Source organism: Ambystoma mexicanum, chromosome 9, assembly GCF_040938575.1.
Source record: "Ambystoma mexicanum isolate Mex_15411 chromosome 9, UKY_AmexF1_1, whole genome shotgun sequence".
NCBI classification, from domain to species: domain Eukaryota; kingdom Metazoa; phylum Chordata; class Amphibia; order Caudata; family Ambystomatidae; genus Ambystoma; species Ambystoma mexicanum.
This window is the reverse complement of record NC_090931.1, coordinates 818,893,202-818,906,392: the sequence shown is the minus strand read 5'-3', so window position 1 is coordinate 818,906,392 and position 13,191 is coordinate 818,893,202. Positions and strand designations below refer to the sequence as shown.

Below are 13,191 nucleotides of genomic sequence, written 5' to 3'. Positions count from 1 at the left end.
GTAAGATTGAAATGGTAAACCCCAAGGTTATAACTTTTCAACCTATTATAACAGAACAGGTCTTGGGTATTGCTGAAAATAAATATTGTCCTCAATGTCAAGGGTACACTAAAGGGAAAGAAGAAAGTGTTGCCTTTTCTATACCATCTGTTTCCAGTAAAACAAACTCAACAAACTCAAGCATTGTCTTCTAAAAAGAGTAAGGGAATTAAATCCCCCCCTGAAAGCATTAAAGTGGAAAAACTGAATTTCTTTAAGATAAACTACATGTCCCAGAAACCCTCAGGGACTGTAACGAAGAAGAGGGTTGAAGAGGCATGCAGAAGTAAACGTTAGGGAAATAGGCCTACAAGCCTTTGACAGGGTCAGGCAATTCACATTAAGGGCCTGCACCTGAAGTCAATTGCCCCACCAGAGATGCAGCAAGAAGGAGCAGTAGGAAGGAGCTAGGAAGGAGCTAGGAAGGAGCTTGTGCAGCAGCTGGAAGGTTGGCAGTAGTAGGAGGAGCACAAGCCTGGCAGTTCACGAGGAAGTGTGACCACTTAAGATACACCTGGACGAGAGAGGAACAGATTTCACCTGCATGTTCGGAGTTGGTCCTTTGTTCCCAAACCCTGTCTGGCTGTGGGTGCACTGGAAGAGACTTGGAGAAGTTAACAGTTTCCCCAGGTGCGCCCAATTGCTCTGACTGCAGAGCTGATGTTGTGCAGAAGCAAGCCACGGGAAACGGGAGAGAAGGAGACTCTCTGTGGTCGAGGCTGGATCTGAGACACCCGTGCTGCAGGGGGGTGTGGGTCCCATGCGTGCCTGTAGTAGTAGTAGCAGGAAGAAAAAGTCAGGAAGTAAAAGCCCCCCGTAACAGCAGTGTTATGGAGCCAGTGAGTGAAGCTCTGTACTCCAATTGGCTTAACATTCCTTGCCAGTAACTGTAACCAGCTCCAATTGAACTATAGTAGAAGTAAGAGCAAGTAAAAGTTGTTTGTTGCCATGGGAAGTTTGTGTAACAAAGGAAATGTATCACGCGAACGTTTAACATCAGACAAAGTGCTTGCTTATAGAAAAAACTTTTCTTTTCCCTTGCTCCATTAAAGAACCTTGCCAAAGTGGTCGTATGTCTTCAACTAAGGAGGAGAATGTTATTTGTAATCACTTGAACGGTTGCAGCTGACTTTCCCAAATTGTTACAAGAACTGTTCATCAAAGAAAGGTTGCGCATGAGTGATATTGATTCCCAATACAAGTTAAAGCTGCGTTCTCTATGAATGAAAGGGAAAGCAAGTCTTTACAATCACTAAAGGTGAAATTCTCCATCAAAGAGTGGTCGCGTGTACCTAATTCTGTTTCCCGAGTGAAACCCTGATCTTGTAACATTCAGAACAAATATATTGTAATTGTAGGAATTGCTGAAGTAGCGAGAAAATCAAGCAATACCCAAGCCAGCAGACAAAATCCTTCTAAATGACAAACCGGCCTTATTAATGATAATGTGTTATTTATGTAGCGCCTTAATCCAAAGCGCTTTACAGAGCACATATTTACATATAATATCACCCAACCGAAACTGGTACTCATTTATCGACCTCGGAAGGATGAAAGGCTGAGTTGGCCTTGCCGGGATTCAAACCTGCGACCTGCAGATCACACTCAGATCGCAGCAGCGAGCGCTCAACCCACTGAGCTATCTCACCGGCTGATTAAGAGCTAATCTCCAGTTGTTAAAGTTGTTACTAATACAGTGTCCTCTGATAAAGGTGTGATAAGGTTATCCACGGCTGGGCGAGTGGCAATACATAGCTTTGGGGTAACTGCTGGAATCAAGAAGGTGAACATGAAGCTGGGGAAGGGAGCTGGATGCTTGTGAAACAAACTATTCAACACTCTTTAGAGCTAAGACTGTTGAAGATGAGGAAAATAAGCAGTCTAGAAGCCAAGTCAGATCCCAGTGGTAGCTGCAAGACCGACAGACAAGGCAAAGAGGCTGCCCCTTTCTTATGATATAGCTTACATATGGAGGTTGAAGAGTCCTGTCTTTAGGTTGCTTGACAAATCTGTACCAAGTTGTAGCTGAACCAAAAGAATTGTGATTGTTGATAACAGAAGCTCATGGGTGGCCACTGGAATAGCTGAAGCCTCTCCTACTATCTCCTTGTGTGGCGTCCCACAGTGTTCTTCCCTGTCTCCAACTTTGTTCAGCATATACACAAGACCATTACTTGATCTTCTGGACGGATTGGATATCGGCTACGCTAATTAGGCATATGACATCCAAGTACTTTTTGAACTTACCAGCATTTGCGACATTGATGTTAAGACCATGGATTACATCTATAATGGAATTCACATTTGGATGGCTCATAATTCACTGGCGTTGAACAAGAAGAAAACTGAGCTTCTACTCATTGATTCCGGCCCTCAGGCTGAAGAAAACTGATTCTAGGTACTCCCACTTTACCATCATGGGCAACCAGATTTCAGTCAGCAAGACTGTAAAAACCTTAGGCGTCATGCTTGACTTTGAATTATCCATGAAACGGCACATCTCAAGCATCCGCTCATCTTGCGGGTATATAATTAAGCTTCTTCACCAGATTATATGTTATATAACCATTAAAAACAGATCCATCCTAGCTACCGCTTTGTTCAACTCACAGATAGACTACTGTAACAGCTTGCTCACTGGTACTTCTCAATCCAATCTTGCCCACTTGCAGACCACTCAGACTGGTGCTGTCAGGGCAATTATAGGTTTGACAAAAATGGACCATGTATCTGAATTCAGGAACAAGCTAAATTGGCTTCCTGTGAAACAGAGAATCAAGCACAAGATCCTTTCCCTGGCCTATAAACGTCTAAACTCTGCTGCCCCACAGTATCCGGTTCAAAGGATATCCTCCAAAAAAAACAACCAGATTACTACGTTCCAATAACACTAATGCTCTGCATCAACCTCGATTTAGTCTAGAAAGGTTTGGGGGTACAAGTTCTGAAGTGCGGGTCCCTCAAGAGTGGAATGCAATCCCTCCGCCTTAAGATCTTCCTCTACCATGGTAAGATTTAAGAGGACTACTAAGACTCTTCTCTAACATTTCAGAATAATCACCCCACTCCTTACAATGCACCCCTCTCGATCCACCACTTTGTGTTGTCTGTGTGCGGTTCTCTGTGCGCTTTAAGGGCATTCAGCGCTTTATAAACATTTTAAATCAATAAATAATAAACATTGTAAGAGAACATTACATTTAAGGCGGTTGAAGTAGTAGCACAGTGAAGCAAAGGAGCTTGCTTTCACAGTGCCAGTAGCAGAAGGGAGTTGCCAGGAGGAAAGCAACCCCCTTAGAAGAAACACTGTGACAAATTATATCAAAGACGCTGCGGAGGCTACAAAACGAGATGGACAATTGTTGAAGCAGAGGTGGTAGTTTCAATTGAACTTTGGTTAAGTCTACCCTGGAAGGAGGTTATCCGGGATTACAGGTGGAGCTATTTCTTTGTGAAAATTGGAAAGGGAACTTTTCAACAGAAAGAACTGTTGGCAGTGGATTATTGTTTGGATGAACATTTGTTTTACTTTGGAACTTTCAAGAACTGGTACAAGGCTTTTCTTTTGAAAGATAATGACTTTGGACATTCCCGGGAAAAGGATCTACCCAGGACAAGTGGAAGTCATCCAAGTCATTGGTTATTTGGTAATCATTTATTTATGTTGTTTATGGTTTGCTTTGAATGTTTTGTTGTCTGGTGTGAGGGCGAGTTGAGTATGCTAGGAGATTTCCTCTTAGAAGCTAGAATAGGTAGGGAACTCCCTAACAGAGTAGACCTAGTTAGGGTTTCTTTGCAATGTTGTCTACTAAAATTGTTTACAATACTGAGAAAACTACAAGTAGTTGTCCGCCCCTGCATTACTGACCCCTTACACATAGCCTACAAAAAGCCGATTGTCCTGTCTGAGCAGAGAGAGCCTGTTAATGTAGAAGCTCAATGCTCTCTTGGGATCTAATCTGTGAAGCCTTTCTCTCTCCTTAGAAGATTGAGGAGGGTAGAAGGAAGGCAAAACAATCTGTGTGGCAGGTGAAATTCTGAAACCACCAATGGTAGAATAGAAAGACAAACCCTTAGAACTACTTCATCCTTACGGAAGATGGTAAACAGCGGTGTAGATGAAAGAGCCTGGAGCACCCAAACAAGACCAAATCGAGGTCTTAAACCGGGGACCGCCACACACTCTACTTGCAGCATCCCGCAGTATTCTATCCTATCGCTGTGACTCTGCAATATCTAGCTCACCCCTCTTCCTCACCTGAACTCCTCCTTCTCTCCCAATTTCCAGTGTTATGCCGATGATGCACAGCTTTCCTTCAAACTTCCCTTTACTACCTCATCTTCCTCCTCCCTCATCCCTGATAGCCATCCAAGCATGTGTGCGGCTAACAATTTCGGTCTTAATGCCAGTAAGACTGAGATCCTTTTCATTGGGGCACCTCTGTCCTGTTTTCCTCCTACCCTCTGGCCGCCCTCCTTGGGCCCACTACCCTCACCATCCTTATACCAAAAACCTTGGTGTCATCTTCGACTAGGCTCTCTCCTTCTCCTCTCACATCTTGGACCTTGCCAAAAAGGCCCACATCCAGCTTATAGGCATTCTCCCTTTCCTCACCTTTCACCAGAAGCTCAATGTCTCCAGAACTCTGGTCCTCTCTCTAGACTGGACTACTGCTACAGCCACTTCCTCAATCTCCCCCTTTCCCCCTTCAGCTAATAAAGAATAGGGCTGCAAGACTTATCCTTGGCCTTAAGCCCAGGCACTGTATCTCTCCAGCCCTAGAATCTCTCCACTGGCTCGCAGTGGCAGCAAGGACCAAATTCAAGACCCTCTGCATCACCCACAAGGCTTTCTGGGGATTGGGACCACGTTGTCTACAACTTTCCCTTCCTAAATACGCCCCTGCTAGAGCCCTCTGCTGCTCTAATTCCAATTCTCTGCTTGTCAAATGCTTCTCCAAGCAGAGAGTGGAGGGAGGGCAGGTCTCTTTCCTCGGCTGGTGCCTCCCTGACCGTATTAGACTTGAGTTGGACCAACTCAATTTCCAGAAACTTCCCAAACTCTGCTTTTCTCTACCTCTTCCCTTCTTTGCTAATCACCCCACTGCCGCTAAGACTAGTGGCCTGGTCCTTGTGAGTTGCACAGACCAGGCCCTCTTCCCAGTCGACACCAGCACCCTCCATCCTCACAGCACTGCTCCCGGCGGGCACCCAGTCTGGGGACTGTGCACCTGACCCTTTGGGTTCATCCGCCCTAGCACTTAGCATGAGGCCTCCTCCCTGGACTCCCTTGGCACTTACCTCCCCCTGCACCACTAGCACATTCCTTTCGACCCCCTCCCCCCATCCCTATCTCCTGCACCTCTCTTCTCTGCACTTGCACATCCGAATGCCACAAGGCCTAGTAGGACCACAATTCTATACTTACTGTTCTTGCCAATGTTATTTACTCCACTTGTTCCCTCCTCACTTTGCCTTGTGGCACCTGGAAACACTATGCTGTTGTATAAGCACCTCACAAATGCTCAATAAGTAAATAACCTGTGAGAAGATGTTAGTTAACCCTTTCAGGAACTGATCAACAATAGGGAGTTTTAAATAGGAGCCCTGTTCCGGCGAACACTTGAAAATGGGCAGCGCAGCCAGATAGCCCCTTGCCATAGAAACTTGAAGCCCTTGATGGGTTAGCTGCAGTAGAAATGAGAAGACCAGTGGTGTGTCATAAGTGAATGGGTCTATTTTCTTGTCTCTACACCAGCTGCCAAACTTGATCCAATGGTAGCGGTATAGATCTTTCGTTGCTGGTCCTTAGGCCGAAAGCAACACCGCCATTACGCCTTCCGGAAGGTCCCAATCTCTGCATCTCAACCTCTCAGAAACCAGATGTGAAGGTTCACGGTTTTTATCTCTAGCTGGAGAATGCAAATTCTCTCTCTGAGGAAGGCGAATTGGAGGGCAGATGGACATATCCAGAAGTTCCAGGTATCATGTCCCCCTGGCCCAACCCGGAGCAATTAGGATCATGTACTTGCCAGACTTTCTCAACCTCCTGAGAACATGTGAAATGACTGGGACTGGTGGAAACCCATACAGGAGTGGAAATTCCCAGTACCCCAGAGCTCCTCTCAGAGAATTCCCTGGAGCACAACAGGGCACATTTCCTGTTGATACTGGAAGTGAACAGATCCCCCTCAGGGGTCCCCCCAAAGAATGAAGATCTCTAGAAGCACTTCCTGAGCTAACTCCCACTCGTGGGAGACTGTGCTCTGCCTGCTCAGAGCATCCGCCGGTGTGTTCTCCTCTCCAACTAGGTGAATGGCTAACAGAGATTCCTTCTTGCAGTGCCCAAAACCAGAGCTGCACAGTGGTAGTGACCTTACACCTCCTCTCTTGTTGAGGTAATGCATGGCTACTGTGTTATCCGTCATTATAAGGACACTCTTTCCCCATACAGAAGGCAGAAAGGTCTTCAGCGCTAGTTTGATTGCCCTCAGCTCTCAATGGTTTATGTGAAGTCTGGACTCTGATGGAGAACAATGACCGCTGATTGTCAGATCAATGCCATGACGCCTCAAAGGGCATATCCAACAATCTATCTTGAACGTCACATGCAAACCCTGACTTCCGCAGCCATGCAAATCTTTTTGTCTCAGTGCCCACTGCCATGGTGCGACTGACACAATCTGTAGTGTCTAATTCAGACGCCACTCGAGGAACCTTCAATGTCTCTCTGTCCAGGCTCTTAGGCATGTGAACAGAAGATTTCAATGACACCCTGTCGGCCTCACAAGGAACGATGGGGACGGAAGCCTTTATTGATTCAACAGAAGGGGTAGTTGACGCCACCTTCATTTAATACCTAGAACATTTTCAGTCTGAATTTCTCCAACTCTGCTTAAACAGGGAAACGTAACAGTTTGAGTACGAAAAAGAATGTGACCGATGGTGTCGCTTAGTGGATTTCCTGGAGGGCGACGAAAATTGTTGAGACATCGACCTACAGCGCTTTGCATGTTTACTGTGCTTCTTGGCCCTGTGAGGGGAAACCACTCTCAAGCTTTTGTCCTCCAAAGATCTCATGTTCGCCGGGGTGGTAGAGGAGGATTTGGCCAATGGCCTACCCAGGACAAGTTACCCCCTTCCGCTCCTTTAAGGCATTAACTGTCATAGGCTGACACAAGCCACAGTCACCAACCTTATGGCTTGTTCCCAAGCACCACAGACATATGCAATGCAGGCTGCAATGGATATCTTAAACCTGGTTTTCAGGGTAGACATTGTCGAGTAACTCAAGAACGCAATTGGAAAAAACACTAAGGCAAGTGAACCATTTAGAAGCATGCTGTCCGGAAAAAGAAAACTGAGACAAAGGGCGCAGTGCGTGTTATTTATACTAACAGCGGCGTCGCTGTAGAGAGCGGACAGAGGCCGCAGAGGAGTGAGACTCAAGGTTGACTATGCACTGCGTCATGTGCTGTGAAAAGGTTTTCGAAGCTCCAAGCAGGATAGAGTATATCAAAGATAAGGAAAACATGGGAGGACACAATCCATTAGAAGGAATGACATTTTTAAAACATCCACACATTATTGCACAGTGGCTGAGAGACGTCTGTTGCACCCCCCTGGAACAACTATTGCTGAGAACCAGATAATCAATTTTGGATGTTAGAACCATGTGTGAGGTGAAGCACCCACGATGTACCAACAAATACAGATCAGTAATTTGGGAGATCGGGAGTGGAAGTTAATTACCTGATATTATTTCCCAACAGTCGCATTTGAATCTGGGTAAGTGAACAGCCTGATTGCTTTCTAGGAGACTTAGTAAAGTTCGATCAGTGTTCAGGCAGCAGATGAGATGCGTTACGTGACACTGTATCCTTGCTTAATTAAACAAAGCTCTTGTGGTTATGTGCGAAGGACAGCGTGGGACACTTAAGCTACAAGTTTTGGAGCAAGCAACCCGGTTCAAGTTTAAAACAGGAAATAAGTGAATTCCTGCAGAAACTTAATTGGGCGTGATCTTATATATGTGTTACTGCAATTAAAGTAGAACTGAACAAGCTGAACAATTGATTAGGCCACATCGAGGAAAAGAGGGCTCGTGGTTGAACTAAGGCAGCCCAGCAAGCCATTCGGGAGTTCCCCTTGCCTAGAGGTGATTTTGGATTACATTTCGAGTAGGTTAGAGCGTGGCCAAGTGGATTTAAATTCAAATTATTTTGTAAGAAAGAAATTGCTTGATGTCACTTTACCACTATGACAATACGTATAAAATGGAATTTTTACTTTGAGGTGGCAGTAGTTACTTTGAAGGAGTTTCTTTTACTGAGACAGTGATACTGTGATTTTAGTAAAAACTATTTGCGTGCCTTAAATTATCTTTCTACTTTTAAAATAACTATGTATTAATGATTAGTAGATTAGAATATGTACTACTGTAATTTGGCTCATCTTTGGTACTTTTTCACATTGCTATTTATACACAGTATTCTATATATTGTACTGTTTAGAAGCACTGGAGAAGGGATGTTAAGGCTGAATACTGTTATATCACAGCATGGAATCTAGTTCTAATTTGAGAAGTTGTAAGTTTAAGTATGGTAGTAAGAGAGGTGTAAAAAAATGGTTCTAATGATCAAGATCAGCCTACCAGTTAATGTGCGTATCTTGCCCTTTTACGCATGTAAATATGGCAAATACGGACCATTTAATTTTGTACTGCGTACAGTGTACGCTTTGATTTATTCATTAAAAAAACATACTTTCCACCACTAGATGGCAATGTAGCATTTCTTTTATCAGCAGCATAGCCTTCTTATGCATGATGGTGAATTTCCAACTGAAAGACCAAATCTCTGACAGCTAAGCGAGCAACACAATAAAGCGTGCACCCTTTTAAAATGTGTTCATACCCATAACGTATGTGTTGGATAAGTTTTACTCTCTTGCAGAGGAGAAAACTAATTTTTACTCTCTTGAAATTGCATTTACGCTCTAATTTGAAAAATTATGCGTAAAATACTCCCACCTCAAAATCTTATCTGGAGCACTGATCAAGATAATCAAAACAATATAAATAAGGATGATTTTGAAGAATCCCCTACCCCATAAATAGTCCAGGAGTGGAGCTATAGAACAGTCTCTTAAATAGCCCCTAATAGGGGCAACATTAGAAATTATTTTGGCATGGAGAAGCGACAATAATAGCAAAGCCCCATACAAATGGTGGACCATGTTTTAGGCCTGCAGGACATAAGTCCCTTAAATGGTGTATCAAAGATCATGTTGTGGTGGGAGTAAGTCAGGCCAGGAATGAATTGGGCAGAGAGAAATAATTAATGATAATTCACTTTTAGTGACCTGCCTAAGCCTATATAATGAAATAAAACAACAACAATAGGGCTGCATTTGATCTAATGGAAAAAGAGCAAAGTGATCTATAAATAGGAATTTCTATTAAAGATTAATTTGATCTTGGTTCTCTAAGGGTGAATCACCAGTTTATGACCACCTCAAATAGTGGTCAGTCAGATTTGTTTTATTCATGATAGTTAGTGAGACACGCTGATCACAACTACAGCACCTCCCTCTTTACATGCTTCAGGCATGATCCTAAATATCCTTGATAAACTCTATGATAACCTCTTTGGCCATCTTATCGATCAATATTTACATCAGGCTTTGTGAATACCTTTTCATACACGTAATCCAAAATCTTCGGCCGACCATATATTACTGCTAAAAATATGAGATTCCGCTTGCCTTCATCCAGTATGCAAGGGTCAAGAAGCTGTTTCTTGATCAGATAATTCAAAACATCTACATACCCCAGTTGGACCCTCTGCAGTGATCTTTCTTTAATGTCCTCTGCTTTCTGTCTTTGGATCATGGAAGTAAGGCTCCTGATTGGTGGTTGTTGAAGAGACTCACTATGGACGAATGTCTCATAAAACTGAACTACGGCATGCCAAACACTTGATAGTGCAAAAGCGCGCATTGCTAACAACACTTGTGTTATCTGAGGATTATTGGTTGCATTTTTCACACTGGAAATCATGTTCTTGTATTCCTTGGTGTGCTCTGACGAGATGAGGATTAAATGGATATTTAATAGATATATTGAAGATTTTGCTGCCCTCATTAAACACTACAAATAAACAATATTATAAATAATGTTTAAAATGTGTAGCAAATTTATGTATGTACTTAATGTTCCAAAGCATAATCTTCAAAGGGCAGAAGGCTGTTTGACTATACTGTACTGTACATGTTTCTTTATCATACATCTGTCACCTTTTTGACACCTTAGGTATTGGTATGGCTATTGTTAAAAAATCAAACTGCTGTGCGCAAATAAATAACCTTTAATAAAAAAAAAATATATGCATCAAAATATAAGACAGTGGCTATCCTCAAAAACAATGCAGCTAAATATACCATATTGGCTTGGCTATACTCAAAATGCAGCTAAATATACCACCGTGACTATATTCAAAATGCAGCTAAATATACCACAGTGGCTATACTTAAAAGCGCAGCTAACAGGAAAACTGTGGCTATTGTAAGGGACCAAGAGTAAGACTCGGACACAGTAGTGGCATGTTAAGCGTGGATTATAAACTTTTAGTCATCACAAAAATGTAAGACGGTTGGGAGAAACCCCATCTATCCCTAATCCTAAGAGGGGTTTACCTGCCTCAACGAAGCTAAGGAATGTTTGTGTCAGGATGTTAGGAAGAGTGACCTCCGTCCTGTGTCCAAAACACTAAATTGACGCTTACCCACAAAACTTAATATTAAGTGTAAAAAGAGGATTTCTATAAGCTAGGTACTTGTAGCTTTCTCTTGGAGTGCAAAACAAAGTTCTAATGTGTCAAAAACAAAGGAATACAATTCCACCAGGAAAGGGGTCTTCCCTTCCCCTAGATTTCCTCTGGTAGTTTAAAAGTCACTTAATCACAGTTCAAGGAGAGAGATTCTTCCCTTGAGTCTTCTTTTAATACACAGCTTTCTTGAATCTTCAGTTTAACCTTAGAAGGGGTATGGTTCTTCCCTTTTCCTTTGGCTGTTCCTCTTTTTACCCCTTGTGTACTCTCCTGCCAGGGTATTACGACTACCGCAGATCCTTAAAAGGGTTATGGGTCTTACCTTTTACTGTTCCATGGTTTCAGGTTTACTTCTCTTCTCACCACTGGTTTACTCTCCTGCCAGGATAACGCAGTTCTGTTTCTTGGGTGCGGGTCCCAGAATGGCACAGTGCCTGGTGTACTCTCCTTCCAGGGCTTTAAATCCTTTCATGGATGTGAGTCCCAGACTCGCTGTTTGCCTTGCTCACTATCCTGCCAAGACTTTTCCATACTCCACTCACTCTTTCTCTCATCTAAGAAATAATGCTTTTCCAGTATTGGATCACCGACCCTTTCTCTGCAAAGTTCTTATTTGTATCAATGTCAGTTTCCATGCATTTGGTCACCAACCCTTTCTTATCAACTCCTCTTTTCAAATATTCGGTCACCTGCACTTTCTTAACACTTGTCGTATTTGTGTCAATGTCCTTTTCCAAACATTGGGTCACCAACCCTTGCTTCACACTGTTTGCATTTGTATCACTCACTCTTTCCAAGATTTGGGTCACCAACCCTTTCTTAACACTGTTCGCATTTGTATGAGTTACTCCAAATATTTTAGCTGGGCATTTTCGCGTTGTTAATGATATGTGACATACGCTCTCAAGTGCTCTAGAAACCCACTTGCTCTCTTGGGGCTTACCTGGCAGCTCTGACCTTCCTCGCTTCCTTCCGTCGTCTTCTCCTTCGTTTCGCTGACTGGCGGAGGAGGGGGTGCATTCTGTTAGCTGCTTGGCACCCACTTTATCTTTCTTTGCTTCAGGCGGCTACAGCTGCCTTTAGCAATAAAGCGGTAAGCTTTGCTTGACCGGGTCTCTCATCAGCCTCTGTGCTGCCTTCCACAGTATGCATGCATCCGGCGTCCCAACCAGCGTTTGCACAAGCTGCATTCCGCTGAAGTCTCTGCATCATTACTATTACGTTCAGCCGTGTGTTCCCAGCATTAGTTAAAAACTTTCCAAATACTAGAACGCAGTATTTTCTTACCTCTTCCTCATTGTTCCATCCCTCTTCATCCTCTCAGTAGTAAAAAAAAGGTGGAGGAGGTAAATAAGGTTGTTGGTCAAGAAAACCTGGGAATTATTTATCTGCATCACAATAGGCCAGACAGGTATGTGGAAAAGGCGCATGGGGGTCATTAAGAATAACATCAGAAGGTTTATTTTGATTCAGTGTTTTCCTGCCTCTCTAGTGTTTGTCCTCCCCTACATGTTACGCCTGCAGACAGCCACCTCCAGGGTCAGAGTCAGATCCCTTCTGCCTTTCCCTGGCCGCGTAAGAGAAGCTTTCCTCCAGAGAATCAGTAGCAATGTTAGATTTGACACACTATACTCAAGAATGCAGTTAAATATAGCACATTGGCTATACTCAAAAATGCAGCTAGATATAATAACAATGTCCATATAGGCAGCTAAATTAACAGTGGCTGCACTAAAAATGCAGCTAGATTTAACAGCGGTTATACTTAAAGGCAGCTAAATATGGCACAGAGGAAGTAGTAAAAAAATGAAGCTAAATATGACAGGTGCTATACACAAACGGCAGCTGAATCCATCGCAGTGGCTATATTCAAATGTGGCTACATTTTAACATAATGGCTGCGTTCAAAATGTAGCTAACTTCAACATAATTCCTATACTCAAAGGGCAGTTGATTTTAACACAGTGGCAACATTTTTAAAAAAAACTTTTGAAATTCAACACAGTGGTTACATTCAAAAAGTCGCAGAATTCAACTCAGAGGCAAACTTAAAAGTGTAGCCATTGAAGTTAAACAAAAAAAAAAAAAAAAGAAATCGCTAGGATGAACACAGGATTAAAACAGTGGCTATATTCAAAGATGCAGCTAAAAGCCACCATGGGACAAAATAGAGCACTGCATGAGTGGAAGTCGTGGTGCAACTGTATATCAAGTAGATGTAAGACAGTGCTATGAAATAACAAATACAGATACAGTACTGGCTGCGCAACCAAATAGTTGTCTCTTACTTGTGTAGAGAGGCAGATGTACACGTCATCTATAT

General features: G+C 43.1%; 1 protein-coding gene across 7 annotated transcripts in view; it reads right to left on the bottom strand.

Moving 5' to 3' along the window:
• ARMC8 (armadillo repeat containing 8) overlaps positions 1-13,191 on the bottom strand; it is a 1,620,024-nt gene that overhangs the window by 1,304,436 nt on the left and 302,397 nt on the right. The gene's annotated exons all lie outside the window — the stretch shown is intronic.